The sequence below is a fragment of the Mustela lutreola genome, chromosome 9 (assembly GCF_030435805.1).
Source record: "Mustela lutreola isolate mMusLut2 chromosome 9, mMusLut2.pri, whole genome shotgun sequence".
NCBI lineage: Eukaryota > Metazoa > Chordata > Mammalia > Carnivora > Mustelidae > Mustela > Mustela lutreola.
In genome coordinates this window covers 37,466,334-37,494,203 of record NC_081298.1, presented here as the reverse complement: position 1 = coordinate 37,494,203, position 27,870 = coordinate 37,466,334, and positions in this window count along the sequence as shown.

The window sequence follows — 27,870 nt, the reverse complement described above, 5'->3', positions numbered from 1 at the left end:
TGATCTTCTTGAATGTTTAAGCAGCTCGTCTGGTGCACTAATGGGATCCTCTTAGGCCACCTGGTAGGTCAAGTACAGCTCTGGAGGACAGGACTTGACCATGCAGGGACCTTCCCACTCAAGCCTCTATGTCTCTCTCACTAAGGATTTTTGTAGTTTTTTTGTTTGTTTGTTTTTGTTTTTTGTTTTTTCTGGGATAGGACCAACTCCAACTAAAGGAACTGGAAGCTCTGGGATGTTCAGAACCCTTCCTTGGACCAACCCTCCATCAATCAGGAATGGCAGTAGGTGAAAAAACACTCCTGCTTCCTTAACTCTGGGTGAACAATTACAAAGTATACCTTGTATATTGTCCCAGAAGGTCTCAGCAGGATTAGCTCCAGTTTCCCACAGAAATATATGCTCTTTATGGGCTTTCTTTCTTCCCTTTCTCACTTCTCTGCCTCTCCTCTGGGCTTCTGCATTCACATACAAAATAAGGACCTTCCAATCAAATGCTTATCTTGGTGTTTGCTTGGAGGTCAATCTTTAAATCAAGACATTTTGTATAGGAGATAATGTCTTAATATAATAGAATTATATTCTAATAATCATTATTTTTACTAATGTTTGGTAAATCTTTTCTGCTAAATTATTCTTTGAAGCATAAAATTACTAATCAAGTTTTCCTCCACCCTATAGTCTCAAGAAATCCAAGAGATAGGCCATGCCCAGAAAAGAATCATGCTATAGATATTTAATTTTAAATAATAAATGTTAACAGGTGGAAGCGCTGCTGAAATACACTCTTTAGGTTCCAAGAATTCTTTGTTTCTCTTAAGTCCAGAATATGTATGCAAATAGAGTATGGACCATACTTGTGCTATCCAAAAGGTAGTCACTACCCACACACAGTTAAATTAAGATTACATAAAATTAAACTTCAGTTTCTTAGTTGCACTAACCACCTTTCAAGCGCTGAATAGCACAGGTGGCTAGTAGCTATCCTATGGGACAGTGCAGACACAGAACATTCCTATGCTTGCTATAAGTTCTATGGGATAGCACTAAGCTAGGCTCTCACGGTGGGCAGATACATGGAGGACACGCCTCCCTATTGTTCAATGTACACAAGCAAACTGATCATGCATTCTTTCCTTTGAGCTTGTTTTTAGTTCCACAGTCTTTCCAAAAACAAAACTCTGGACTGTCATGTACAAACAATTAGAACTGGCACACATATTAGCCAGAGGAATGCTAAGCTATGCTGCAAGAAAATATTAACCATGAAAATCACTAATCAGGGAACCCGCCAGGACAGCCATCCACTATGCTCTGTGCAATCCAGGCTACTTTCATCAAATAGGGGATCTGATAAAAATAGTTCCTCCTGAGAGCAGACCTCCTTAAAAAGAACAGAATGCGCTGGCATATTTCAAAATAACTACTTCTCCCCTCCCCTTGTCAGAAGCACAGGGTGTTTTACTTTCATCTTCATTGTGGAAATGTGGTAGGGTTCCTGGAGATAAAACTCATCCCTCTATGATTGGATCCCCCAGGAGTTTCTAATTCATAGACTGGTCCACACTTAGCTTCCAGCAATTCATCAATTATAGTTTTGGTTTTTCTACCCAACCCCAGTTCTTGCAGAGGATTTTTTTCATGGGTTAATGGTCTGGTAAGTTGTGATTTTCTGTATCTACCTAACTATCTCTCCAGTTTTGGGGGTGGTGGGCAGTGGTTTGCCCTGTGACCTCGGTTTTCTAATAGATCAAAGAAGAGTTGCTGATTTTCTGCTTGGTCAGATTTTAACATATTATTAGGATGGAGTGATCATTTCCAAGTTCCTTATACACTGGACCAGACACCAAGAGTGCACATTTTTTTTTTTAGTTGTGTGTTTCTACTGTGGGGTAGGTGGCCTGCTCCTCTTTCTCCCCTGCCCCTTTATTTTTCTTTTACTGCTCTAGACTATCTGCCCTGAAAGCCCTCTTTACTGTTCTGATTAAAAGTGGCTTCTTTTGGGAACCCTCCTACACTGTTGGTGGGAATGCAAGCTGGTACAGCCACTTTGGAAAACAGTATGGGGTCCCTCAAAAAGTTGAAAATAGAGTTACCTATGACCCAGCAATTGCACTACTAGGTATTTACCCTAAAGATACAAATGTAGTGATCCAAAGGGGCAGGTGCACCCCAATGTCTATAGCAGCAATGTACATAATAGCCAAACTATGGAAAGAGCCTAGATGTCCATCAACAGATGAATGGATAAAGAAGATGTGGTATATATATATATATATATATAATATATATATTATATATATATAATATATAATATATATATAAATACACACATACAAACACAATGAAATACTATGAAGCCATCAAAAAACTGAAATCTTGCCATTTGCAACAATGTGGATGGAACTAAAGAGTATTATGCTAAGCGAAATCAATCAGAGAGAGACAATTCTCATATGATCTCTCTGATATGAGGAATTTGAGAAACAAGACAGAGGATCATAGGGGAAGGGAGGGGAAAATGAAACAAGATGAAACCAGAGAGGGAGACAAACCATAAGAGACTCTTAATCTCAGGAAACAAACTGAGGATTGCTGGAAGGGAAGGGGAGGGATGGGGCTCTGGGTTATGGACACTGGGGAGGGTATGTGTTACAGTGAGAAAAATAAATCAAAAAAAATTTTTTTCTTTTAAAGAGGCTTCTTTCTTTTTTTTATTTTTTTTTCTTAAATTTATTTATGTATTTATTTTTAATAAACATATAATGTATTTTTATCCCCAGGGGTACAGGTCTGTGAATCGCCAGGTTTACACACTTCACAGCACTCACCATAGCACATACCCTCCCCAATATCCATAACCCCACCCCCCTCTCCCAACCCCCTCCCCACAGCAACCCTCAGTTTGTTTTCTGAGATTAATAGTCACTTACAGTTTGTCTCCCTCCCAATCCCATCTTGTTTCATTTATTCTTCTCCTACCCCCTTAACCCCCCATGTTGCATCTCCATTTCCTCATATCAGGGAGATCATATGATAGTCGTCTTTCTCCGATTGACTTACTTCACTAACCATGATACCCTCTAGTTCCATCCACGTCGTCACAAATGGCAAGATAAAGTGGCTTCTTTCACTAATGTTTTCTTCCATGTGGTTATCAAATTCCTCTACCCCAAGTGTATCAGCCTAAAACTCATTGTTATATCTCAAGTGTTCTCTTTACTCTATTTATGAAGAAACCTGTCCCAATGACTCAGTCATTTGGAATTCTTTCTCTATATAGTGATACACCACACAGTATCATTTCCCAGACTTATGAGCCATATGCAGCAATTATGGGACAAAAAAGCAATGTGCACATTTGCCATGGCCATTTGAACCCCAATACCTTCTGTTTGTATGTCCGTAGCTGGCCCATCTCCCACAGAACACTTTTAGGACTTCGTTTTCTAAATTTTAGGACTTTGAACTAAAAAGCAAACATTGATTGGCTTGCCACCCAATGAGCTAAATGTTCCATTTGGTTATTTCTGGACAGCCTAGAGCAATGTCAATCTGTTTGTTCCCTTCCTCCAAACTCTCTTCTTCCAAGCTGAGGGTCTTTTGAAGAATTATCTCTGTTTATTCACTAGAAGAAATAAAACCCAGGTAGAGGCTATGCCTGGTAGCAGCTCAGAGCCTTTGTTATCTGCAATTTTGAAACCTTCTACTGGATAGCATAAGTGCTTTGAACTACTAGGGACCAGTCTGCTATTTTTTTTCTTTTTTTGGTCTCAGTTTTCCATACAATTGGCTTTGATATCAATCTATGAATAGCTAAAATATATTTGCCTCTTACTCCCTCCTAGACATTTTCACAGACTTGTTGGCTTTGAGAAATCATATTACAGTAAACTCAGTATTATCCCACTAGGCCAAGGAACAACTTTGTCCCCCCCTTGCATTGAACATTAATTCCATTGCCTGATTGATTGAGATGAACAGATTTTCACAAATAATAAAGAAATACATCTAGCACAGGTTCTAGGTTAAACATAATCTAATGTTCTTTGATGATTCAGAAGACACTTTTGTTCTTGTGTTAATCATCATTATTTGGAAAATCAATTGCTATTTCAGCAAAATTTCCAACTGATACATGCAGATAAAACAAGTGTTTAGAACCTAACATACTAAGCTTCATTCCTGTCAGACATTTTTCATGTTCTCTACAATTTAAATTGAAGAACACATTCTAAAGCTGCAAGTCTTCCTTCTGTAACCCCAGATGACATAGATATGTCCAAAGTTTTGTTTTCTTCTGGAAACCAAGGGCCTGGAAAAATGTTATATATATATATTTCACATTATAAGCTCAGTAAGTAAGTGTTAATTAAAAAGAATGAATGGGTATGTCCATAAAATATTTTTTGAGGCATCCGTCTTATTCCAGGGAGAACAATTCACTCTCCTTAAGAGACTGTCAGTTTTGCAAGCCTCCATTCCTACTGAACTATCCAGGAGGTTCTTGGAAAACACCCATTGCTTGTTTTCCCCAGGCTGTTTAGAAAACAAAGCTCAGAAGCAGTATAGAATGACCACATTTCAATTGCATTACTAGGTATTTACCCCAAAGATACAGAGGTAGTGAAAAGAAGGGCCATCTGTACCCTAATGTTCATAGCAGCAATGGGCACAGTTGCCAAACGGTGGAAAGAACCAAGATGCCCTTCAATGGATGAATGGATAAGGAAGATGTGGTCCATAAATACAATGGAGTATTCTGCCTTCATCAGAAAGGATGAATACCCAACTTTTGTATCAACATGGATGGGACTGGAGAATATTATGCTGAGTGAAATAAGTCAAGCAGAGAAAGTCAGTTATCATATGGTCCTACTTACTTGTGGAGTGTAAAGAATTACACAGAGGACATTAGGAGAAGGAAATTGGGCGAAATCAGAGGGGGAGATGAACCATTAGAGACCGTGAACTCTGAGAAACAAACTGAGGGTTTTGGAGGGGAGAGAGGTGGGGGCTTGGGTGAGGCTGGTGGTGATTATTATGGAGGGCACGTATTACATGGAGCACTGGGTGTGGTGCATAAACAATGAATTCTGGAACACTGGAAAGAAATTAAAAAAAAAAAAAGAATGACCACATTTCCTCTCTATAGAGGTTCCTCGTGCCAATTTATGATGTTATCATCTCAATATCCAATACTGTCTCATATAAGTAGTCCTTTCTGCTTCATCAGTGCTCCCCAGAGCAGCTTTTGCAGGAGCAGAGCTGGTAGTGTGACATCTCCTACCTTCCCTCTTGCTCAATAGTCACAACCTTCTCAGAGAGGCCTGAAATCCATTTGTCAGAGAAAAAAGCTGTTCGTCCTTTCACTCTCACAGCAAAATAAGGTTTAAATGCAAGGCCCCAGGCAGAGGAGCACAACCGGCTTACATTCTTACGAAGGCAGAATCTTTCTGAGAGCAGATCTGAGCAAAGATGAAGGTGATTCAGACATCAGCAGGATGGCACACTAGCAAGTTACAGGCCCTTCCTCTCCCACAGAGACACCAAGTTAACAACAATATATGAATACTGTACAGGTACACACAAAGACATCTGAAGAGAGAGGAGGCTTAGAGGCCTAAGGGCTGGAGGAGGATTAGAGTCAGAAAATTCAGCCTTATCTCCCCGTTTGGGGACAATTTAAACACACAATAGCTTTTACACAGAGTTGAAATTTTGTTCTTTAAATCTTTAGTTACCACCTGTCTCCAAACTGTCTTGTAAAATGGTAGATGCCTTTCGCAAAAGAAAAGATGCTTTTGATTTCAAAATTTGCATTCTCCCTTTGGAATGAAAAAGTACAAAGACAAAAAAAAAAAATTCTACATTAAATTCAGGAACACATTGCATACCTTGGCTCTCTAACGTTTTTGTTTAAGATGTCCCTTCATTCTTGCTTATTTCCTATCATAGGCTGTCTGCACATATTAAGCAAGATGAGGTGTAACTGGGGTATTTCAGTAAATGTATCTTTTTTTCTCTACCCTCTCTAACTTTGCACCCTAGCCCCATCACACTTGTTTTGAATGTGATGATTACATCTGTTCTGGTTTCAAGTAGTTGTGACCAGCTTCATCTGTGAGACTCAAATAGTGACAACTAAGTCCCACATAACTTTCCTCCCCCTTGCATTGAACATTCATGCCCTGTAATTTATCCGTGTTCTCAGAATTTTACCTTAAAAATAAAATGAACATTCTGGGGCTATTGTTATTTAAAATTTTAATGATTTTCTGCACTAATTTTAATGTTTAAAATATTGTTCATTCTTTTCCACATGTGTATCCACAGATGAATGATTAAAGATGTGATATATATATATACAGTGGAATATTACTCAGCCATAAAGAATAGTGACATCTTGTCATTTGCAACAATATGAAAGGAGCCAGAGAGTATAACATTAAGTGTAATAAGTCAGAGAAAGGCAAATACCATACGATTTCACTCATATGTGGAATTTACAAAACAAACAAAAAAGAGACAAACAAAAAAACAGAATCTTAACTACAGATAACAAACTGATAATTACCAGAGTGGAGGTAGGTGGGGGTATGCATATGATGAGCACTTAGTTATGTATAGAATTGTTGAGTCCCTATATTTTACACCTGAAAGTAATATAACATGATATGTTAACTATACTAGAATTAAAATTTCAAAGTAAATATATTGTTCATTCTTTGACTCTTACAGCAAAATAAGGTTTAAATGCAAGCAAAGATGAAGGTGATTCAGACATTAACAGGGTGCCATACCAGGAAGGTGCAGGAGCTTTTTACTCCCACAGAGACACCAAGTTAATACAATATATGAATTACTCTGTGAGTACTCAATTACAAAGCAACACAAAACCATACTAAAATATAAGGTTCTCCAGTAAAGGTAAATATGTGAAAAATAGAGTACCCTGTACTACTATAATTTTGGCACATACGATTTAAATGACAAAAACATCTCAAAACTATAAATCTGTGTTATAGGTATATCATATATAAAGACTTATGTATGGTATATATGGGGGATAGAGCTATAAAAGACTAGAATTTTAATATGTTAGTGAAGTTCAAATATTAGTTTAAAATAGAATGCTCTAAGACATTTTATGTAATTGCAGTGGTAACTACAAAAGAATATCTGCAGAATTTACATAAAATGAAATGGTCAAGGAACCAAAACGTAGCACTACAGAATATCAAGAAAACACCAAAAAAAGACAGGAAGAGAGGAAAAGAGACAAAAAAAACTGCAGGATATTCAGAAAAGAATTAATAAAATGGCAATAGAAGTCCTTCCTTAGTGGAAATTACTTCTAGTAATTAATCAAAATATATAGGTTGTCAGAATGGGTTAAAAAAACAGGACCGAACTACAGGATATATACAAGAGACTCACTTTTGATTTAAGGAAACACATAGACTGGAAGAGAAATGATGGAAAAAGATACTACATGCAAATGGTTATCCAAAAAAAAGAGTGGCTCTTCTAATATAATAGATTTTAAATAAAAAATTATTAAAAGAGACAAATATTATATAAAGATAAAAGGCTAATTCCCCAAGAAGATTAACAATTATAAATATTTATGAACCAAATTTCAGAGCTCCTAAATATATGAAGCAAACTTCAATCAAATTGAAGTGGAAAATAGACAGCAACAAAATAATAGTAGGAAATTTCAACATTCTACTTTTTATAATGAACAGAATGAGATGGAAGATCAATAAGTAAATAGAGGATGTGAACAACACTGTATATTAATTATACCTAACAGACACATAAGAACACTCAACCCCAAAATAACAGAATATATATATATATATATATATATATATATATATATATATATATATATTCTCAAACACACATGGAACATTTTCCAAGACAGATCATATAGTATGCTAAAAAGAAAGTCTAAACAAATTTAAGAAGATTAAAGATCATATAAAGTGTCTTTTCTGATCTCAATGGAATGAAACCAGCAATCAACTGTGCAAGGAAAACCGGAAAATCCATAACTATGTGGAAATTTAAAAACACTCCTTAAAAAATGGGTCAAAGAAGAAGTCACAAGAGAAATTAGAAAATTCCCTGAGGTAAATAAAAATGAAATCACAGCAGAGCAAAACTTATGGGATGTAGCAGAAGTAGTGCCAAGAAGGAAGTTTATAGCAGTAAATGCCCATATTAAAAAGGAAAAAAAGATCACAAATCAACAGCATAACTTCACACCTGAAGAAACTAGAAAAAAAATTTAACCCAAATCTAGGAAAAGGAAGGAAATAATAAAGATTAGAGCAGAGAGTAATGAAACAGGAAAGAGAAAAACAACAGAAAAACATCAATGAAACTAAAAGTTGGTTTTCTGAAAATACTGAGAAAATTAACAAGCCCTTGATTAGTTTAAGAAAGAGGAAGAGAAGATTCAAATTACTAAGGTCAGAAATGAAAGAGGGAACATTACAACCAATGCCACAGGCATAAAAAAAAAGATTGCAAGAAAATATTAAGAATTCTTAAAACTCAGCACATAAATAGTTTCCAGGGGTTCAGGTGCAGAGGAGAATGGCCATAAAACCTCACAGCTAGCATCATACTCCGTGATGAAAGACAGAAAGCTTTTCCTCTATAATTAAGAACAAGGTAAGGAAGCCCACTTTTACTACTTCCATTCAACATAGTATTGGAAGTTCTAGCCAGAGCAATTGCACAAGAAAAAGAAATAAAATTCAACCAAATCAGATAGGAAGAAGTAAAATTGCTTTGTTTACAGACAACATGATTTTATATGCAGAAAACCCTAAGGATTCCACATACAGTAAAAATAAGAAAGCTGTTAAAACTAGTCATCATATTCAGCAAAGTTGCAGGAGGCAAAACAGATACACAAAAATCAGTTGTGTCTCTATACATGAACAATGAATGACCAATCTGTAGGGGAAATTAAGAAACAATTCCATTTACAACAGCCTTGGATAGTACTATAAAATATGTAACAATGTACCTGACCAAAGAAAACTACACTGAAAACTACAAAACATTGATGAAAGCAAATACACAAGATACAGATAAAAGGAAACACATCCTGTGTTCACAGATTGCAAAGCATAACATTGTTAAGACGGCCATACTATCCAAAGTGATCCTCGGATTCAATGCAATTCTTATAAAAATTCCAATGGCACTTTTTGTGGAAATTAAAACATACATCCTGAAACTCATATGGAGTTTGAAGGGATACCAAATGCCAAAACAACTCTGAAAAAGAAGAACAAAGTTGGGAAACTCACATTTCCTGATTTCAAAATTTATTATATATAAAGTTGCAGTCATCAAAATAGTGCGGTGCTAGTGTAAAGACACACTGACCAATGGAATACAATAGAGAGTCTAGAAATAAATAGTCAAATGATCTTTGACAAAGTGTCAAGACCATTCAAGGGAAAAATGATAGACTTTGCAAACGGTGTGGGGAAAACAAGATGTCCCCTGCATGAGATGAAGTTGGACCCTTATTTTTCAACATGTATAGAAATGAGCTTGAAATAGATTAAATACCTAAACATAAGACCTAAAACTATAAAACTTCTAGAAGAAAACACATGGGAAAAGCTATATGGCATTAGACTTGGCATGATTTCTTGGATATGACACCAAAATAAAAGGCAACAAAAAAGCAAAAATAGGTAAGTGTGACTACATCAAACTTAAAAACTTTTGTGCATCAAAATACACAAGATGAAAAGGCAACATATGGCATGACAGAAAATACTTGCAAATCCTAGATTAGATGAGGGATTAACATACAAAAATATAAAAAGAACTCTAAAAACCAAACAAGAAAATAAATCAAATAATGTGATTTATAAAATGGGCAAAGAAAAATAGGCATTTCTCAAAAAATGATAGACAAATGGAAAAGCAAATCTAACCTTAATGTGGTATCTCCTCACTCCCATTAGGATTGCTATTGTTCAAAAACAAAACAAACACAACAAAAAACAACAACCAAAACAACAACAAACAAAAAGTGCTGGCAAGGATGTGGAGAAATTGGAACCCTGTACATTAGAGGAATTATAAAATCTCTACAAACAAAAATATGAAGTTTCCTCAAAAAATTAAATATAGAATTACCATATGATCCAGCAATTACACTTCTGGCTATACAGCCAAAAGAAAACGGGCTTTCACCAAGATATCTGCACACCTATGCTCATAGCATCACTATTCACGATAGCCAAGAGGTAGAAACCACCCAGATGTCTATCAATGGATGAATGGATAAAGATCAACATGTGATAAACGCATGCAATGGAATATTATTTAGCCGTATGAAAAGGAGGAAACATTCTAGGACATGGAGGAACTGTGAACACATTGTGCTAAGTGAAATAACCTAGTCCCAAAAGTACAAATACTGCATGATTCTACTTATCTGAGGTACCTAAAGTAGTCAAATTCACAAAAAACAGAAAGTAGAATTTTGGTTACCAAGGACCAGGACTAGGGGTAGGGGGAGAAGGGGAGCTGTTTTTCAGTGGGTTTCAGATTGTGCAAGAGGAAAAAATTTTAGATGTTTCAGAGCAATGACAGCACATTCAACTACTGAACTGTAGACTTTAAAATGGTAATGACGTGGGGCGCCTGGGTGGCTCAATGGGTTAAAGCCTCTGCCTTTGGCTCAGGTCATGATCCCAGGGTCCTGGGATTGAGCCTCGCATTGGGCTCTCTGCTCAGCAGAGTGCCGGCTTCCTCCTCCCTCTCTCTGTCTGCCTCTCTGCCTACTTGTGATCTCTGTCTGTCAAATAAAATAAATAAAATCTTTTAAAAAATTAAAGAAAAATGGTAATGATGTTAAAATTTTGCCACAGTAAAAAATACTGCATTGGGGCACCTGGCTCATTCAGGTAAGCCTCTGACTTGATTATGGCTCCAGTCATGATCTCAGGTTGGTTCCTGGGATGCAGCCTTGAGTTATGCTCCATGCTTGGATGCGGGAGCAGCTTGGGGATTCTCTCCCTCTCCCTCTGCCCCCTCCCACTCATGGGTGCTCACATTCTCTCTCAAATAAATAAACAAATATTTATTTTAGAAAATACTGCATTAAAATATCATGTACTGAGTTTTTTGGCACCCACTTAAATTTTGCACTTCAGTTCGATTCCTCACCCCAGTCCCAGCTCTGTACTCCCTTACCAGCCAAGGCTTAGAGCTGAAGTGGTGGGAAGGAAATTCCCTACTCTGGGGAGGGGAGTTAATGGGGCCGAATCTGTCTAAATTCCTCTCATTTCTCTCTCCATCCATCAAGATATATGTGGACTTGGTTCTTGATGAAGAAAGATACGGGACAAAGATGTTGCCAGATTTAACTGCACTGAATGTTTCAAAGATCCTGAGATCACATCTTGCTCCATAAACCATTCAAAGGCTACAAAAATTCATATTAGTCATTCAGCATCAGACACTGTCTCCCCAGAGGACTGGAGACCTCAGATGGTTTAAATAAATGTCAAAACTGGCTTTTAAAATGGCATTTAGAGTTGAGTAATAGTGCAGTTCATAAGAATTGTAGCTTAGAGCCCAGACAGGATAGGTATTTGAATACAAGATTCTGAAAAAAGTTATTTTCTATACAAAAAACATACTCTCTAAAAGAACAAAACAATCAGGATGCAAAAGAATGGAGAAGGTAATTAGTATTTAATAAGACTCGTTCCACTTTGTTGAAAAGAAGCAAAGTTAATAAACCTAAAACTAGGTTAATCTTCTATCTAGTCCCTTAAGCCTGCCATTTCTTCTGTCTTTATTGTATTCCAAATGCACCCAGAAAAGTCCATCAACAAGGTATTTTGCAATATCTGTTAAAATACATTCAACGAGTATTTGAGCACCCGTTTATAAACACTGAGGATAGAGCTGTGGAAAACAAGACAAAACTAAAACCCTCCAATTTCTTGAATAAGAAAACAAACAGAAACCTTACGTTCTCTGTTTTCTCTCATTGAAGAGATACTCAGGAATTCGAAAAGGGAATAAAACACAAGTTTTTCTAAATCAAGCCTTCCAAAGAGTTTTCTGTGGACCTCAATTTTATCAGTCGGTGCTTAATCCCCAGCCAAATCTCATTCTCCGTGGCCCTGAGCCATCTGAATTATTAGGATGTCAAATTCTCTAGCAGCAAAGCCTTACCTAGGAGTCAATTTGCAAATGATTTGTTGAGGCCATGCTGTCTGAGAGAATCCAGCAAGGGAGAAAGGGAAGCAGGATGGAGCAGGGAAAGGAGGCCACAGTGTGGTCTCAGGTGACCCTACCTGGAGCTCTGCAATGTAAATTACATCAGAGTGGTCTCACCTGGAAGCACTTGACCTATAGTTGGTGTATTATGGAGACTAAGGGATAAACTCCTCAGCATCTTCAGGGGAGGTGGCTCTCATTGGCTGAGGACAACTGGAAGATGGATGTCCATGTCCAGTAAAAGATCTAGCTAGGGCAACAAGAGTGCCCACTCTAGTATCACAAGTGTGGGTTTTTCAGGGAAGCGGCCACAAAATGGCAAATTGTGAAAAACTAAAGGATGACAATATTGCTTCTCCTAGAGAAACAGTCTGAATAATTTCTGAGTGATGCCCGGGACCTCCTCCAGCCAACCATGTTTTCTTTAATATGTGGTCTTTCCTCATTCATTGTCAAATCCTAGTAAAACTAGAGCACTCTTAGTGAGCAGCAGAAAAAGCTCTCCCAGAACTTGAACTAGAGCCAGCTTTAGAGGTCTTCTGGTCCAATAGCTTTTAGACATTGGTATCTAAGAGCTCTCATTCACCACAAATCTTGTGGAAATCCAATGTGGAGATCCAATGAAAGGGACTCGTACTGGTTGGAGGATAGAGGATGGATGTCAATCCTTCACAGTTGGAGGCCCCCTTGTACATTTTTCCCTCCAAATACTAGAGTATGTCTTAGGTTAGATTCCCTAGAAGCAAAGCCTCAGTTGGAGTTCTTGCAAGTGATAGACTGATGGAGCCATCTCAGAAGAAACCTTCAAGGAAAGGAGAGAAACAGGTAGAGCAGAAGAAGGTGGGCGAAGAAATAAAAGGTCTCTGGTGGCTGGCTGGCTTAAGGCTGATCGCATGGGGAAGCTTGAAGGGTAGCACAGTTAGGTTTAAATTGCGGTAAGGAGCCAAGATTTTATCCCCCAGCATCCATCAGCCATTGGTTTGGGGCTGCAGAGAAGTCATGGTTTCCCAGGCATTTCCTGGAGAGGTGGAGCTTGTTGGCCAAGGGCAGTTCTGTGAACAGGAGGCAGCTGTGAGTTATTTGCTTCCAATATTCCCAGAAGCTAGTGGAAGGGCTGAACAGACAGGCACTGGGAAGGCCCCAGTAACTTTGACTACAACAGCCCATGGGCTTCTCTGCAGTTTTAGACACTTAATGGGACCACCACACAATAAGAGCCCAAACCCAGGGCAATGTCTGAGGACCTGCTTGAAAAGCCATAATCACAACTACCGCCCACACTTTCCATTTGGTCTTCCGGGTTGTGGTGTTTTTCCCCCCGTAGTGTGAGTTTCATCAAAGATTTTTTTTAATATGCTTTCATTACGTTATCTCTAAAGAAGCCAACTTTTGATTCCAAAGGGATGTTGCCAAAAATATAGATAAACCTCTATGTTCGTTGAGGAGATTCACAGCTTCTGTTAAGGCTGTTCCTTTCCAGTCTCAGTGGTGAATCTGTGCCAGGAGAGCCCCCTGCCCATCAGGCCCCTGCCCTCCACACCCCCATCCCTCCTCCTCCAGCTTGCAGTCCCTCCCAGGAGAAGATATGCCTGGGTGTGTTACTATGGCTACCCTATTTTCTGTAGTTTCTGGGGGTTTTAAATAGCCATCCAATGAGCTCCGTTTTTACATTTTGTTGTGTTTTCCCCTGTTGAGTCCTTTTTTTTTTTTTTCTTTTTCTTTTTGGCTGTTTCACCACAATATCCAGTTGGAAAATCTTGTTGTGTTGGTTTTGTCTTAAGGAGGAGAGGAGGCAGAGAAAGTATTAGCAGAAGGCGGTTCAGTGCAAAGATATCAACCCAAGAGCAGAACTGGAAATTTCCTTAAATATCTCAATCATGTGTTTTTAAACTATTGTCTGAGGAGCCCTGGCACTCCTCAGAGGTGGCTCTGGGTTGGTTTTCAGAGACACAGGGAGAAAGAGAGAACACCAGAGCCAAGCACCTGCTCACCACCACAGAAATTGCTCTGTTGTTTGTTTGCTTTTTTTAAATCTGCTTAATATGCTTTTTTATATTCCATGAAAGGATTTGAGAAGTTAGATTAAAAAAAAAAAAAAAAAAAAAGAACCAGGATTTTGTCTGGGACAGACACTTTAAGTCACGATCCATATTCTTCAGAACTCAAGATTCCATATTAAGTCATGATCCATATTGCCTCAGAACTTAATCATTTCATGCACATCACTTGCATATCTTTACCTGAAGACCTTCTCTGGTGGCAGGAACCACCTGCCTCCTGGGAGCAGCCCTCAGTCACAGACTGATGGCAGTGGGTGTATAAATGCCCCAGCTCCCTCACCTCTCAGGCAAGACATCTTTCAGGCATATGGTCTGTTCTGTGTCCCAGTCGTCCCCATAGGCAAGAAGCCCCTGGCGCCCACAGGGGTAACCAACATAATATCACACCTCCTATTAGCTGCTTTCCCTTCCTGGCCCCACTTCCCCACAAATATTTCCTGAGCTCCCTTCCTAGATCAACTGCTTGCATTCAAATCCTTATGTCAGGTCCTGCTTCTCAGGGAACCCAAACGAAAACATGGCCCAGTTCTGTTCAAGACACAGAAGAAAGCTGGATATTCAAAAGAAAAAGTATTACACCTGTTTTTCTCTAAATTTTACATGTTTCCTTGCATTTAAAAAGAAAATTAAACTATATGATTTTGAATGATTTAATGATGGAGGAATGACTTCCTGCTGCAGACAGAGGAAACTCTGGGCAATGTGCTAAAAGCAGCAATCTGGTGATAGAAACAGCTCCACATAAGAAGTGCACAAACTGTCATTCAAAGAGTTTAGGTGAGTGACTCAAGGGATCCAGGCAAGGCTTAGATGACCTGGGTGCAAAGCTTAATTGGGTTCCCTGATTCAGTATCATACAACATAGCCATTAATCTTTTTTTATTAATCTGTGATCTTCAGTGATTCTTTTCTCACACAGTATCAGTCCTAACAAAATATATATTTCCTATATCTACTCAAGAGGTTGCATGAAAATTAACAATGTGTATAAATTTTACCAGACATATGTGGATTAATACACAGTTCAAATATTGTAACTGCACTTTTCTGACATTTAGTCAACATTGTCTTCTTTAAGTCTTCAGTTCTATAAATTGGGAGATTTTAATAATTCTCTAACTTGCAGAATAAAGAGATAAAGGCAGAGTAGAAATGACTAAATGTTTTTTTCAAAAGCTCTGCTTTTATGACTGCTTTCAGCTCAGGTCATGATCCTGGAGTTCTGGGATCTAGTGCTGGTTCGGGCTCTCTGCTCATCAGGGAGCCTGCTTCTCCCTCTGACCCTCTCCTTCTTGTGCTCTCTCCCTCTCATACTCTCTCTCTCAAATAAATAAATAAAATCTTTTAAAAAATAAAAAAATGAATTTTTAAAAAATATTTTTTAAAGTTCTGCCTTTATATATTAAAATGTCCATTTCTTTTCAACAATGGATTCTCTTGGCCTAAGACCATGTGCCTCTTTTTGCATTATATGTTTGTGAGGTCTCTCTACTCTCCATGATACAAGCGTCTTCCCAACCAGATCTCCTCCTGCCAACAACTGCCAACCTTTGAAATGTATAGAATGGAGTGGCTAGGGCACAAAAGGAGAGATGGCAATACCAAGGTGACTTATCTCTTTGGAATGTTTAAAGCTATCCCTTCTCATGACCTTACAAACATCACTTTGTAGACCACATTGAAGAGGACTGCAGTGCTATAGCTGCTGCCTTTGCCTATGTTCATGAATTGAAGAAGTGATCCTTGGAGAATGTGCTAGATTGCTTTCACTATTGGTCCCAATTAATGACTTTCCTGTATCCATGCTCATTTTCCTATAACTTGGCAAGATCAAATACTCTGACCCTGGGCTCCACCTTATGATTAACCAGGAAAATTCATCACCAGTGATGTTGTACAGTTGAGAGTCTAAGCCTTTAGAGCTATTAGGCACTCTTTCTATGACATGAGAACACCCTGCCTCTGACATGAGAACAAGGTCTGTCAAGGAGAGGCCATGTGGAGGAGAACCAAGGTACCCCAAATCAACACCTGGCCAACCCCCAAACCAGAGATGACTATCTAACCAGAAAAAAAAATGCAGAATCATAAAGAAACCTACCTGAGACCTGAAGAATCTCTCAGTCCAAACTGATCCCAGTCCAAATTGCCAAACTACACAATCCTGAGTTAAATGAAGAGTTGTTGTCTTAAGACACTAAATTATGGGATCACTTGTTATGCACCAATAGCTAACTATTACTGTTTCTTACTCTGAAAGAAGCTTGAGAAAACGTATTTGGCATTCAGTGGGTTTATGATGCCCACTCGACCAAGTCAAAGTACCTTTGCTTTGTACAGTGGGATTTTCCCATTCAATTTCTATTTAACTTTATGATATCACACTCATCTCATAAACCCTTGTATAATAAGCAATGAACCTGCCCTAAGCAATGAACTCTGCAAGAGTCCCCCTGCTTTTCCTTGTAGAATAAGAACAACTTTTAATTAAGGTGTGTATTATGTATTAGGTGCTGTTTAAGAATATTACAATTATTATTTCTTCTAACTTTCACTATTCTTCTCTGAGAAAAGTTGCTGCCATTATTCCAAATTTAAATATGAGGAAACCAAGACATAAAAAATTTAAATAATATGCCCAAGGTCATGCAGTAGTAGAATAGGGATTCAGTCCTAGAATAACTGCTTCCAGAGGCCAAGGGCTTTTTTAACCATTGTCTTCTCCTATTCTGTGCCTGAAAAATCTCTCAGTCTTTCAGAATAATCTCTGGCACACTTAGCTTCTCATTTCAAGACCTAGCTTCCCCAACAGAGTTACCTTAATACCACTCACTGTGCTCTCGGAAACATTCTAAGACCTTTGTATACTTGAGTATTAATTCACTCAACAACCTATAGTTATTAGTATCCATCATTAACCCTATTTTACAGAGGAAGAAACCAAGGCAGACGGGTCAAGTTACTTGATCAGTGTCACACAACATGTTAGTGACAGAAAGTTGATTCAAGCAGAGGCCACCTGGCTCTAGAGTTCAGGTTCTATAGCACCACAAACTATTTTTCTCACAGACTTGCTCATATCCAGGGATGGGCTCTGTGGCTCCCCTGAAAAGAAGTGTTTCTTCCTTCTCTTGGTTCCCCACACCTTCATATGCAGACCACTGTCCCAACTTCTATATTTATGCCAAAACTTAACTCTGCCTATCTTCCTATGAAAAAAATTTGCTCTACCAAATGAGGGACCATATTTAGAGTCATAAAAATATATGGGCTTCCCTGTGGGAAGAGAATCTTCCCATCTGTTTCAACTAATAGGTAACCATAGATCATCCATTCACAAACTTAAAGATAAACTGTAACACCAGTGGTGGCAGCAAAGATGCCTTTACAGGCCGGTGCACCCATACCCCAGCTATGAGAGTGTTGGCTGGAAGCAATTCACAGCATCCCTCTTTTCAGGATTTCCTTCATTCAATAAAAGATTGTCCTCCTGAAAATGCCAGGGAGGGTCCACCAGGGAAAGACTGAATAATAAGGAGGTTCCAAACCCTCAGGCAGAAACAACTCTATGGTGAGATTCATACTCTAGAGCTCTCTGGGGAATTAAGCGGAAGCTAGTACTCAGCTAAATCCATGTCTTTTCTTGGCTCTTTCCCCTTCCTCATTTTGCTCCCCTCACTGCTTTGCACGTTTCTCATGAGAGTCCTCCTGCAATAAATACAAGGGAATCCCCATCACAGGCTCTGCTTCTAGGGAATCCAACCTAAAACAAGAGCCCTCTAAAGACAGGAAGCAATTCCATCATAGATAAAAGAGGGGTTTCTTCGGGAAAGTGCTATATATTTATTTTTTCATGATAACGTGGCTGTTTCTGGCATCTAAGTCTGAAATAAGTAGTACTGATCAAAATTAAAATAATGCCTGCTCTCAGGTATGCTAGGGTAATAATCGCTGCTATGATAAACAGACCTCAAAATGCAGTGTGTCAAGTAAGATGGAAGTTCTTTTCTCCTTATATATCAATTGGACTTTCTCGTTATTGGGTCACTTGACTCTACACGATCTTAAAGACTCAGGCTCCTTCTCATGTTCTTCCACCATGCCCTATTAGGGAGGTGTTATCTTCTGCATATTGGGATCTATGGTACAGAATCTGGTCTGCAGCAAAGTAAATAAGTGTATGAAGGAAGCACACCAGCTCACTTAAAGACTCTGTTAAGAATGGATGTCACTTCCATTCTCATTCCACTGGTAAGAACTAAGTCACCACACCAAGCTGTATGTGGGGGTGAGCACTGGAGTGCAGGTGGTCAGCCACCTACACTGTTGAAGAAAAAAAAAAAAGAGGAGAATGGATTTTGGTGAAGAGTCAGAAATCCCTGACATCATCCTTACTATTAGTTTTGTGTTGGCTCACGCTATTTTTTCTAACATTCAACATAAAGAAAATGAAAACACATGAGGTAACAACTCTTTAAATTAACTGCCAAGTCTGTCATTTTGTAACTTCAAAGCTTGTAAAACCTGCTTTAGAAAATTTCTTGTCCTCATAAATGTGTCTGTTGTAGGAAATAGTGTGAACTCATAAATTGTGCCTGATATTAATCATTAAGTTATAAATGAAGTCACCCGGGTTTTTTTTTTTTTTTTTCATTCCATCTTCTATATCGGAACTGCTGAACAGAATTTTCTGTTATGATAAAGATGTTCTATACTTGTGCTGTCCAGGGCAGTAATAGCTGGACACATGGGACTATTAAATACTGAAAATGAGGCTAGGATGACCGACAAATGAAAATTTAAAATATATTCAACTTTATAGGGCACCTGGGTGGCTCAGTCAGTTAAGTGATCAACTGTTGATCTCAGCTCAAATCTTGATCTCATGGTCCTGAGTTGAAGCCCCACATTGGACTCCACGCTGGGCATGGGGCCTACTTAAAACAAATAGATAAATAATAATAAAAAATAAAATGTATTCGATTTTAATTCACTTCAATTTAAAACACTAAATATGGCCAGTGGCTACCGTACTGGGCAAAGCAGCTCTATATAATATATAAACATTCTGGTTCAGAAGAAAGCAGTTTAGTTTGTTCCTGACAGCAACTGCTTTTACCAAATTTGCACTGATGTTTCCTCTAACAGCTTCTGATCCAAAGTCAAGGTGAAGCTTTGTTTCTTCAAAGAGCACTATCCTTGCTGCTATCTTTCAGCAGTAGGCAGAGTTATTGGCACACAAAAGGCTTTTAATAAACATTCGCTTATCTAAATAAATGATTGAATGGTGTGTGCACTGCCCAGCTGAGCTGAGTCTGCCATATAAACCATGTTTTGACCTGGCTCTTAAGTCAGAGCATTCTGCAATGCAAAGTTACCAAGAGTGAAATAATAATTCATAAAAATTATGCACTTATGTGATTTAATTTTTGAGATGGGGACAATTACTGGACCAAATATATCATGGCTATAGTGTCTTGTGGGCTAGATAAGAGCAACAGCATACAAACAACTTACACTCCAAATAAATTCTTCACATTCCCCATATTTTGCTTCTCTCCCACAGATGCAACACAACAGTATTCAGTTAACAGCTGTATACAACTTTACGAGAATGGCAGTGCAGTCAAGTACCAGAAGTCATAAGCACATTTGCCATCTGGATTCAAGATGAATGTAATGTATCCATGTCTGGGTTAATCAGAGTTTAAACTCAGTCAATTGACCTACCAGATACGAAGTCATCATTTCATAAATGTGGGCCAAGTCAGACATAGAGCTATTAGCACTATGTGTATTATGCTTAGCTCCACTTATCTCTAGAGTAGACCCCCAATGCTTGCATGATTTTTACGTATTTGCTGATCATCGTGAAATAAGTCATCCTTACTAAGACAATCTGACTTAGGAATAAAATCCTAGTTATGCGGGTGGAACCAGAAGCAGGTTTTTCCTTTCTCCAAATTGGTAGGACCTTACACAAAAATACAGACTTAAAATTATGATTAAAAACAAGCTTCCATGCCACATCCCATCTCGCCTAGACCTGGCACAGAAGAAAAGGAAGGCCCTTCAACACAGAGTCAAAGAAAAGGCTACAGTCTCTCACCACAGTGGGTGAAGCATGGAATGGAGAAAGAAAGGAGGAGGTGAGAAGATGGAAAGAACAGAACAGAACTGAATTCTTCAGAATTTGGAACTGGAATAGAACTTTAACCAAAGGGTCTCAGCGGGTGTAGTGACTATAAGGCTTGTCCTTCCTGAAGAAATGACCATGGGACTGTCAGGAGCCAACCGAGTTCTCAGTCTTAGTGAGTGGATAGTGCCCCACCCAGGTAAGAGTAATCCTCCCATTTTCTAAAAGTAACTGATGAATTCCAGTCACACTCCTAGGTCTCACCTTTGCATTTGTACTTAAATTCAAGTGGTTGCATCATTAGCAAGTGGAATTAAAAAGCTTTATTTTTGAGACCTGTAAGCTTCACCTAATTTAATTTAATCTAGTGATCAAAGAAAGAAGGACTTATTATAAAGCATGAATTATTTGGGGAGGCTCATGTACTACAAGAGGATTGGGCCAGAGACCTATGAAATAACAATTAATTATTCACCTCATAGATTTTCCAATTCCATACTTGGCCAGTGGGTAAAATGGGTTCTCCTTTTATACTGCCTAGTACTCAAAAGCAAATCCCAACCTCGACTACATTTGAGAAAAGGATATGGTACTCATCACACATATTTTAGCATCTAAGAATAACACACATATATAAAATCCTATATGTAAGCAAAAATGGAAGAGTAAGGACTTCTAAAATTTTACCCTCTTTAAAAATCAATGAAAACTTACAAAATTACTAGATCATGTGGTATTTCTATTTTTAATTTTGGAGGACACTCCTCCACACTTTTCCACAGTGGCTGCACCAGTTTGTATTCCCACCAACTGTGCATAAGGGTTCCTTTTTCTCTACATCCTCACCAACAATTGTTATTTCTTGTGTTTGTTTTTTTTTTTTTATTTTAGCCATTCTGACAGGTGTGAGATGGTATCTCACTGTTATTTTTATTTGCTTTTCCCTGACAATGGAACAAATGTTGAACATCTTTTGATGTGTCTGTTGGCCATCTGACCCAAACAAAATAAAAACTGACCCAAAGAAAATAAAAACTAATTCAGAAAGATATATGCACCCCTATGTGTATGTATTGCAGCATTATTTACAATATTCCAAGATATGGAAGCAACCAAAGTGTCCACCCATAGGTGAATGGATGAATGCATAAAGAAGCTGTGTGTGAGAGAGAGATATGAATGGAATATTATTCTGCCACATAAAAGAATAAGTTCTTGCCATTTGCAACAACATGGATGGATCTAGAGGATGTAATGCTAAATGAGATAAGTCAGTCAGAGAAAGACAAATACCACATGATTTCACTTATATGTGGAATTTAACAAAACAAACAAAGAAAAAAAAGAGACAAACAAAAAGCCAGAGTTTTAACTATTGAGAACAAACTCATAAGTACCAAAGGAGAGGTGAGAGGAGGGATAGATGAAACAGGAGAAGGGGATTAAGGGTATACTTATCTTGATGAGCACTGGTTAATATACAAATTGTTGGATCATTATATTGTACACCTGAAACTAATATAACACTGTCTGTTAATTATACTTAAATAAAAATATTTGAATAAAAACATACTATAAAAAAAGAGAAAACACAAAAATTGTCAGAATCAACTTTTTTAGAACTCCAGCAATTAACCCAAGGCTCTCAACAATATGGGGAGTGTTTGGGTAATACATTTGAATCTCAGTAAGAACATGAGATTTGTGGCTCCCCACTCCAACTCAGCAGTACCCTTGAAAATAATAGGCAACATTCCATGTGGAAGGCACAGAACAAAGCTGAAGCTCTCTCAAAGCCTCACTCACATTATTTTGGCATTATTTAGCCTGTCTGTGTGTCCCTGGAAGAGCCCACTTGAAAAGCTTGTTTTTATTTGATCTAAGTCGGAGCTAACTGTGCATAAAGCCTCTCCTTGTGGGGCATTTACCGAAAACAATAAAAAGCTACAGTCATAAAGCTGTGACTGCCTGAGATGATAGATACAATTAAGGCAAACAATAGACTAACAAGAAAGCTTAAAAAGAAAATATGGGGATGAAGAAGTCTGTGGGGACTTTGGAAAGCTCCATCACATTCCTATGAAAGTAGAAAATCACATGCATGCATAAGGCTATATGCCTACTCTGACAGATCTGGAGACTTTGCACAAGCAGGAAGTAAAAGCTAAGGGAGAGTTATCCATTACCTGGATGGGTGTTCAAGGTATGCCACTAAGCAAAGACCAAAGACTTATATGTTCCAGGCATTTAACGAAATCTATGTTGAAATATTAGCTAACCACTAAGCTAACTCAGTAGAGCTTTCAGTGGACACACACAAGAAAAAAGCACAAACTTTACAGAATTAGTTCAGAGAAGTCACTAAACAAACAAAGAATAACTACAATAAGCAGCAATGACAACAAACACAGGGGAGGGGCAGAGTAAAATTTCCAAAATTATTACATGTTATTTAAAGTATCTAGTGTTACCCCCGCAAAAAAAATTAAGATACATGCAAAGAAAGAAGAAAGTATGGCTTGTGCACAATAAAAATAAGCAATCAACAGAAACTCCCTGAGAGGAGTGGCTCAGTCAGTTAAGTGACTGCCTTTTGCGCAGATCATGATCGCAGTGTCCTGGGATAGAGCCTGCTTCTCCCTCTGCCTCAATGTGTTCATGCTCTCTGTCTCTCTCTCAAATAAATAAGTAAAATCTTAAAACAAAACAAAACAAAACAAAAAAAACCCCGAGGAAATCCAGAAGGTGGACTTACTAGACAGTTATTTTAAACCAACTATTTTAAATACGTTGAAAGAGTTCCAGGAAAACATGTCTAAAAAACCAGAGTCTGAGGAAGTTGGCTCACTAACTAAAGAATATCAATAAAGACATAATAATTAGATAAACCGCAAATAAATGTGGAGTTGAAAACTGTAAGAAAAATTTAAAAAATTATCCAAAGGGCTTTACCAGAAGATTTTAGCAGGGGGAAAAAAAATAAAAAGAATTAAGGCACTTAAAGATGGGCTAAGGAAATGATTCTGTCTGAAGAATAGGAGGGGAAGAAGATGGAGAAATGAGTAGAGCCTCAGAGACCTGTATAAACTGTTGAGTATATCAACACATGCATATTCAAAGGCAAAAGAAAGAGGCAGAAAAAATATTTGAAGCAATAATGGGCACCTAACAACAAAGTCCCAAGATACATTAGGTAAAAACTGACAGAATTAAAGGAATAATAGAGAATTCAACAATAAAAGTTGAAAATTTCAAAATACCACTTTTGATAATGGATAGAAAAACTACACAGAAGATCAACAAGCAAACAGAAGACTGGAGTGGTGTAATAAACCAACTAGCCCTAGAGAATAACTATAGAATCCTTCACTCCACAACTGCAGAACAAATATTCTTCTCAAATGCAAGTGGAACATTCTTCAGTCTAACCCATATGTTAGGCTATATACCAAGTCTCAATTAATTTAAAAGGATTGAAATCACCCGTCCACAGTGAAAATAAATTAAAATCAATACAGAAGGAAATTCAGGAAATTCCCAATTATGCATAAGTTACAGAATGCACTTCTAAGTAAACAATATGTCAAAGGAGAAATCTCAAAGGAAATTAGAAAATACTTCGAGATGGATGAAAACGAAAACACAACATATCGAAACTTGTAAGATGCAGCATAAGAGCTCAGAGGGAAATTTGTATATTTAAATGCAAACATTAAAAAGAATGATATCCGATCAACAGCCTAAACTTACATCCTAAGAAACTAGAAAAAAAGAAGAGTAAACCAAATCCAAAACCAGTAGAGAAAAGTAAACAATATTTTAGTAGAGAAGTAGAGAAAAGGAAATAGTATAAATAATGAGTAGAAATAAATGAAATAGAAATTAGAAAAAAAAAATCAAAGATGCCAAAAATTGGTCCTTTTAAAAGATCAACAAAATTAATAACAGTTAGCCAGACTATTTAAATCCAGTTAGTTAATTAAAAGAATAAAAGAAAGAAGATAAAAATGACTAAAATCAGGAATGAAGGATGAGGCATTACTATCAACTTACAGAAGTAAAAAGTATAAAAGAAAATACTAAGGACAATTGTATGCCAACAAATTAGATAACCAAATAAAATAAACAAATTCTTTTTTTTTTTTTTTTTTTTTTTTTTTGTCAGAGAGAGTGAGCACAGGCAGACAGAGTGGCAGGCAGAGGCAGAGGGAGAAGCAGGCTTCCTGCCGAGCAAGGAGCCCGATGCGGGACTTGATCCCAAGATGCTGGGATCATGACCTGAGCTGAAGGCAGCCGCTTAACCAACTGAGCCACCCAGGCGTCCCAACAAATTCTTAAAAAGACACAAATTTCTAAAACCGGCTCAAGAAAAAATAGAAAGTATGAATAGGTCTGTAACAAGTTAAAAATTTCATTAATAATAAAGAAAATCCACAAAGAAAAAGCTCAAGACCTGAGTGCTTCAATGATAAATTCTACCAAACTTTTAAATAAGAATTAACATCAATCCATCACAAATTCTTCTAAAAACAGAAGAGAAAGAAGGACTTCCTGCCTCATTCCATGAAACCAATATCACTTCTATACCAAAATGAACAAAGACCTCTGACAAAAAGACAATTATAGAACAATATTCCTTATAATAATAGACATAAAAATCCTCAACAAAATACTAACAAACTGAATGCAGCAACACATAAAAAGAATTATATACCAGGATAATTTGGGATTTATCTTAGGAATGCAAGACTGGTTCAATATACAAAAATGCAATCAATGTAATAAACCATATTAATAGAATAAAGGCTAAAAACTACACAAAACAGACACGAGAGAAAGACTGACGAAATCCAATACACTTTCACGATAAAAACATTCAATATATTAGGAATAGAGGGGAACTTTCTCAACCTGATAAAGGACATTTACAAAAAATCTACAGCCAACGTCATACTTAATGGTGATAGAAGTGAATGCTTTCCCCTAAGATCTCACCACTTCTATTCAATATTATACTGGGTAGGCTAGGAAAAGAATCAAAAGGCATTACAGGAAAGGAAGAAATAAAACTTCTATTTGTGGATGACATGACTTTATGTATATAAAACCCTAAGTAACTCACAAATACATAATTATAGCCAATAGGTAAATTTAATAAGTTTGTAGGATACAGGATCTATATACATAATCAGTTATATTTCTATACATTATGAACACTCCAAAAATAAAATTCAGAAAATAATTCCATTCAAAATAACACCAAAAGAATAAAATACTGAGGAATAAAGTTAATCAGTGAGGTATAAAATTTGTTCACCAAAACTATAAATCATCACTAAAAGAAATAAAAGAATGCCCAAATAAAGGGAATAACATCCACATTCAGAAATTGGAAGACTTGATGTTGTTAATATTACAATACTCTATATTGATATACAGATTCAGTCAATCCATATCTAAATTCCAACTGCCATTTTTACAGAAATTGACAACCTGATCTTAACAGTCATATGGAAATGCAATGGATCCAGAATAGCCAAAACCACATAAAATAAAATTTTTAAAAAAACAAGGTTGGAAGACTCATTCTTTCCTATTTCAAAAACTGCTACAAAGCTACAGTAATCAAGATTATGGATATTGACATACGGGTATGCAATAGGTCAAAAAAACTGAATTGCAGGTCTAAAAATAATTCCACACTCTTATGGTCAATGACAGTGAAACAGGGTATTAAGGAAATTAAATAGGGAAAGAACAGCCTTTCCAAAAAATGCTGCTGAAACAACTGGATAGCTATATGCAAAACATGAATCTGGATGTCTACTTTACACTATAAACAAAAGTCAGTTCAAAATGAGTCATAAATCTAAATATAAGAACTAAAACTCCTTAGAGGAAAACATAAGTATAAATCTTCACGACCTTGGATGAGGCATCATTTTGTAGATATGAAACCCAAAGCACAAGCAATCAAGGAAAAAGTAAAGTGGGCGTCATCAAAATTAAAAAATTTTGTGCACCAAAAGATACCCTTGCAGAATGGTAGCAAATATTTGGGAATCATTTATCTGATAAGGATTTAGTACCCAGAATATATAAAGAACTCCTGCGACTCAAAAATAAAAAGACAACCCATTTATAAAATGCAAAGAATTCCTTTTTTATAGTAGTAAAATACACATAACATGAAATTTACCATTTTAACCATTTTTAAGAGCACAATTCAGTGGTAATCAGTACATTCATAATGTTATCAATCCTAACCACTATCCATTTCCAGGATTTGTCATCATCCCAAACAGGAACTCTGTGCCCATTAAACAGTAACTCTCATTCTCTCCTCTCTCTCATCTCTAGTAACTTCTTGTATTTTTCATCTCTGTTATTTAGCCTCTTCTGGGCACTTCAGCTAAGTGGAATCATATAATATCCATCCTTGTGTCTGGTTTATTTCAGTTAGCATAATGTTTTCAAGGCTCATCTATGCTGTAACATGTATCAGAATTGCATTTCTTTTACAGGTTGAATAATATCCCATTGTATTTATATACTGCATTTTGTTTATCCATTCCTTTTTCAGTGGATATTTGGGTTATTTCCATCTCTTAGCTATTGTGAACAATGTGACTATGAACATTGGTGTACAATTACCTGTTTGTGTCCTTGATTTCAATTTTCCTGAATATATACATAGGAACAAAACAGCTAGAGCATATGGTGATTCCATGTTTAAATTTTTGAGGAACATGGGCAAAGTACATGAATTGACATTTCTCCAAAGAAGATATACAAATGGCCAATAAATGCACAAAAAGTTCTCAGCATCATTAGTCATTAGGAAAATGTAAATTAAAACTACAGGTGGCGCTTCATTCTAATTAGAATGGATTTAAGGAAAGAAGCCTGACAACATCAAATTCTGAAAAGAAGGCAAAGGCAACTGAATCTCTCATCCATTGCTGGTGGGAATGGAACATGGAACAGACACTTTGGAAAGAATCTGACATTTCTCATAAACATATACTTGCTGTATGAGCCGGCAATCTCACTCCCAAGTATTTACCCAAGAGTAATGAAAACATGTCCGCAGAAAGATATGTACAAGAATGCTTAAAGTAGCTTTATTCATAATACAAAACTGAAATTAACCCAATGACCCTCACTTGAGAATGGAAGCAAAACAGTGATACTACTCAGCAGTGAGAAGGAATAAAACACAGATACACCAACACAGATGAATCTTGGAAACATCAAGCTCAGCAGAAGCCAGACTCAAAGGGCTAAATACTGTATGAGTCCATTTATAGATCATTCCAGGAAAGGCAAACCTGTAGGGCCAGAAAATACAGCAATAGTCAAGAGCTGGATTGACTGCAAAGTGTAAAGCTC